Here is a 6,131-nt window from a genome sequence, read left to right as displayed (position 1 = left end):
GTTCTGTAAGAGCTAGGCGCTAACGACGTGACTGGCACGTTAGGATCGATGACAGTTTCTTGCGTACCTTAAACCTTATCTTAATGTATATATCTTTGTGGAAACAAATTGAAGGCTCTTTCTATAATTTCCAGATATCTACGCTTTGAAGCAACACTGAAAGTTATAGACTTTGCCTTGCCCTTGTCGTGCCCTTGGTCTTCACGGCATCTGACCATTCGTTTACGTTTCGTCCAATATTATGTTCAGTCCACGCCACTAAATTAGATTCAATCTCCGATCTCACTTTCTTTCTTCGTCCAACATTACAATTGCTTTCATTGAAAGTAGTAAACTTTGTTTGATTTAAGTATAAAACATCCGATCTACCATCTACCATCAATTCACACTAGAGTTTAATAGTGGACCTTCCATACTTGTAGGAAAAGACCAGTTTCCAGCAGTTTCTAATATAAATTCACGCCATCGAACGAAGTTCTACTAGCATTTAACGTACAGCTAATTTGCAAAAGCTAATTTATTCCACGTTATTAGGACACATATCTTAGAAGCAGGTGTTCCGTACACACGGGAAGCGAGATGCTCGACTAACGACCTACGATGCACGTGTTTTGGGGTCAATGAGACGAACTTGTTTATCTTTAAGAGGGTTCTAATCAATATGTATCAAAGTGCTAAAATTACACAGATAAAGATGCATTTTACATAGGTATTGTATGCTAACATATGTGAAGAAATAATGGAAAATTTATGTAATGTGATAAGTGTTTAATAGCATTTCTTCAATATGTGCAGAAAATTCTACATAAACTACAAGAACGTATAAAAAAGACTGGAAATTAAAAAAATAAAAAAACAGGATGATAAAACCACAATGGCGTGAAAAAATATATACAAACAGTTGTACATACGATGAATCTTTTGAATAAAGTAGAAACAAACTTCCTTCTAATTGAAAATTAGACGAGCTTACCTGTAAGCGAAGTCTGATTATAATTTTATGAATGGTGATCTGAAATATAATTGAGAATTACAATGTAGTATCCTTCTTCCCACTCGTCGGCATCGCGATTGTTTAGCCTTTAAAAACAAAAAAAGTTTAAAGACCACTGACACTGCGTATGACAGTGACAGCTCCGGATTCCTCACTTAATTTAGAGTCTATCATTTCCAACTTAGTCTCCTTGATAATATGCATGCTGTCTATATCTAGGAGACTCTTGTTCTTATTGTTGCAGTATGGGTTTTGATTTTGGGAGGGTGGGTAATTATATTTCAGATCACCATTCATAAAATTATAATCAGACTTCGCTTACAGGTAAGCTCGTCTAATTTTCAATTTTATTTCATGGTGATCTGAAATATAATTGAGAATTACAATGTAGATGTTTAGAGACAACTGCAACAATGGGACATGTAATTAAATTAAAGATTTATTACCATACATATATATTATTATATGGATTTAATTACATTGCTGAATATTTATTTGTTCTGCATCATATGGATGAGATGTTGTGAAATCCATAGTGCTTAGTGAGATTTATTCTCAATAATAAAATATATTTATATTTATATATATATATAAAAATACAATATGAAAATATCATATTAATAAGAGTTTTTTCTCTTAATTAGGTATAATTATAAAATATACATAATTATTAGGATTGCTAACTGAATATTTACTCTTACTGTATAATATGGATGAAATGTTCTGAAACAGATAGTACTAAGTGAGATTCCCTCTGAATTAGATGAAATAATATTCAGTGCAATAATAATGCAATATTTTTCTCTAAATATATTATTACTAAAATTGGCCAATAATAATAATAATAATAGTAAACAGAACATATAAATTGCGGTAAATATTATTTTTTCATAACTTCTAAGAAATTAAATAAATATGTTACAATTATTATGAAATATACTTAAACTAAATTTAAAACAAATAGAAATAAAAATATTTACAGTAATCAAAAAAATAATTAAAATAATTAAAACTATAATAAATAAAATAAATGAGCCAGATCGCTGCCCCGCGGTAGTGTACCCAAGACACTAGCAGCATTACCTCGTTGTATGGCCAAACTTATTTGTTGACCGAGGTAAGCTCCAGCTCTTGGGTCACCAGAGGTCTCAATCAAGCGCGAAGACAATTCTTTATAAAATTTCTTCGCTTCTGGTCCCCACGGTCCCATCGTCTCAACTGCGAAGGGCACAAATATATAATTCTGTGAAATAGCAGCATATTTGCGCCGCTTCACAGCCTCCGCAGATTCGGCCGCCGCACCAGCACGCATCGAGGTCGCCCGAATATGAGACGGTGCCATGGTGTCAACACATGTACCATCCCATACCAAGGACCTCCCCTGTTTCCAGGGAACGAGTGTCAAACCATCTGGCCGCTTGCCATCATCACGCACTATACCGTTCGGCTCCAAGGTAGCCGGTACGTTGATGGTGACAAGAGCCCGACGGATGACATCGTTGATGCATGCGTGGCGCGACATACGGCCGGCACTGCGTTGACACGATAGACCGTGATGACCAGATTGATCGACACCTTCTCCGCAGACACAACGATGTGGCTCATTGATTTTTAAGCCAAGACGAAGGCACAAACATAGGGACAAAGTGGAATTATCCAAAAGAGTCCCTATGTGGCTTGATGGAAGAGCCTGTAGCCAGTAACCGGACTCTCGTTCAGATACTGCTAAAAGACGAGCCCGCTCTGTAATATCATCTGAAGTATTTAAAAGTAATTCATATGTCAATTTACAGAGAGGCTCGTCCCATAATTTTTGAACATTTAAGAGTTTTGGAAAATTTTGATTTGGGCAGGCCATTACCCAAGCAGATTTGGCTTCACTCATGTACGCAACGTCGCAGTTCATTAGGGATTTTGATAATATTTTCGAAACGAGGTCTTGCGTACTATGAGTCGAAGACAAAAATGCTGGGAGGGAAACACTAGAAATTTTACGTACTCCCAAACCTCCGTACCTAATAGGTAATGAGGCTTGGATCCAAGCGCGGTCCGAAATTTGGCAATTAAATAAGGTTGCTAATGTTTTATGGATGATGGAGTCAATTTCATTTAAAATGTTAATAAACCTAAAAAAGGGACTGCATCTAAGAAAATAAATAAATTTTGGAGCAAAAAGACAATTCCGAATAATAAATAATGCCATATGGGAATTTATATGAAATAATCTGTCTGAAACATTATTAAATTTTTTAACTTGATTTTGAGTAAATGAATTAATGGAATCTTCAAACACAGGTGCACCGAGTAGGTGAAGAGAGTTCTTATCCAGATTCTTTATGTTAGGAGCCAAAACGTTAAACTTTTCAAGAATTTCGTTTTTTTCTTCTGGTGATTTATCAGAATTTATAAATAATTCACACTTCGAAAAATTTATGTCAAGACCAATTTCTTTCAGATTGGTAATTAAATATTCTAAATCATTTAGGACCGAACTCACTTCACCACCCAGAGTACCATCATCCAAATACCATATGTTTAATTTAGAATTTAACTGTGATATGATAGGATGAATAGCTAGACTAAAGATGGCCGGCCCAAGGGGATCACCCTGCTGGCAACCGACGGAAGACAAAATGGAATGATTGCGATACATTAATTTTGATGGGGAACTATAACATTGCCAAATATATTTGTAAATAGATGGTACATTATTTTTAATTTCTTGTAGCAGGGTTCCCCTATTAACCGAATTAAAAGCATTTTTTACGTCAAGCTTCAATAACACTTCCCCTCCGTTATTTTGTAAAAAGGTCCGTGTTGCGTGGACTGCAGCCTCACAGCCACCCTTGCTTCCAAAGCCGAGTTGTATTGGTACACATTTTTCATTTATAGTATGGGCTATACATTTACAGCAAACTTTGGAAGCAAGGCGACGAATAGTGCAGCCCACAGCAATAGGTCTAATACCGCCACCTTTTTTTTGCAATGCACAAATATTTGCACCATATAAGGTGGCAGTAATGTTATTGTTAATTTTTCCTTCTAGCATAAAGTTAATTAGACGAGTAATGTCCTCCAGTAAGGCTCTGCCAGCCTCGCCTGTTGAACCACATGTTAGGTCTTTTATGTGTTGTGGTGAAAGACCATCTAAACCTCCAGCAGAGCCATTTCTGAACGACATTATCGCTGATAAAACTTCTTTTGAATTTACTTGTAGAGAGTTGTCATTAGCTAGTGGTGGATCCGGGAGTTGAAGTGATAATGGAGCTGACGGATGTTTTTCCCTAAGCGCCAAAATAGTATCTTGAGAGTCCGGAGCGATGGTGTCATTCGAAAAAAGTAAAGCTGCGGCACCTTTTATATCGCCATCGTTAACTTTATTTTCAATTTTCCTATATATGTTCCTGAAAGAAAAATTTTGTTTTGATAAAATATCGAAAGATGTAGGGCTATTACAATTTGATTTTATAATTTTGGTCAGAGATTTACTACCATCTTTTTTAGCATGTAATTTGAAATAGGCGAAAGTTAATAAATGCTCCCAGCTTTCAATTGAATTTTGTGAAATAACATTCCGAATGGTGTGAGAAAGACTAGTAGCAACAGTAACACGAGCACCCCTGGGTATTCGTTTTACCACTGCTACGTTATTCTTAAAAAAACTTAATGTATCTGAAAATGATTGACTAGATGAGATAGGACAAGAATTTGGAATAGATGGTGGGTGCTGGGGAGTCGAACAATCATCTCGACGAGACACATCTCTATGTATCTTACCGATATGTATGTTCAACCCCCTGGTACCTTTGAAAAAACGTGGCTGGGAGCATAAATTACACTGAACTAAGGCAACATTGTTGGTCTGGCTACATGTACCTGCGCTTGGTATGTGACCTGCAAGCATCAACAACTTTTAAGCTATAGAATGTACAAAAACAATGAAATATTACTTTAAAAATATAAACACGGAAAAATATCACTTCACTGAAAAATATATAAACAATCAAAGACATTAGTTTGACAATGTTTGTTATAAATTATTTCTTGAGTTGCTAGGATGTATGTCATAATTTTAATTCTTTATTATATCAAAGAGCATCATCATTCTTCCCATTGTACCGTCTTGTAGTTATGTATATATTTTAAGACCTTCTTTACTGCGATTTGGTTATTGAAAGATCTCAATAACGTTTTATTTATTGTTTATTATTTTATAAATTACTGATCCAACTGACAGTAATGCTGTCAATATGTATTTCTTCGATTGCCAAGAAAATTCACAAAATAAGACATATATCATTCGAATTTATATATTAAAATATATAAATGCGTTTTCTATTGCGTTTACACTTTTAAAGGACCATCATAATTATATAATTTACATATATTTAAATTTTAATAAAATATATCGGTCTTTTCAATGACAGTTGTCTTTTTCTTTTTATAGTTTGACAATGTTTGTTATAAATTATTTCTTGAGTTGCTAGGATGTATGTCATAATTTTAATTCTTTATTATATCAAAGAGCATCATCATTCTTCCCATTGTACCGTCTTGTAGTTATGTATATATTTTAAGATATATTTATTTATTTTTTATAATTATAATAGTAATATTGTAATTTAGTCAGTGTTAATAATTATTCAATTCAAGCTTTTGCACCTTGCAAAAAATAAATACATACAAGGTCGAAAATATGTTTTGTACCCTGCATAGTATGTCATAATTATGTGTAGAATGAATTACTTGGTCAATTTTATTGACACAAATAATACTATTTCCTTTGCTATATAGCAATATGTGTATAAATATGTTTCATATGTGATGTGCATTATATAATTATGTACTTTTATATAATACTATACTTAAATGTACCAGTAGGTACATTGTATGTATTCCAATATTATTAAAATAGGAAGCCATCCCATGTTGAATATTAAGGAACTAATACCATTATTTATTGACAAATTATGATTGGGTATTTGATTTGATCTTGGGATGATATATGCCCCATGTGAGATAAATTTATATTTTATGTTGTAGGTATACCCGGTATAATATTGGGTGTTATACCTACTTTGTTTCTTTATATTAGTGTGCATGTTCAGGAGGGACATGCTCATACTTAGATCAATGA

This window comes from Epargyreus clarus, unplaced genomic scaffold (assembly GCF_041222505.1).
Source record: "Epargyreus clarus isolate Ecla_fem2 unplaced genomic scaffold, WU_Ecla_fem_2.2 ptg000018l, whole genome shotgun sequence".
Classification (NCBI taxonomy): domain Eukaryota; kingdom Metazoa; phylum Arthropoda; class Insecta; order Lepidoptera; family Hesperiidae; genus Epargyreus; species Epargyreus clarus.
This window is presented reverse-complemented; position numbering follows the sequence as displayed.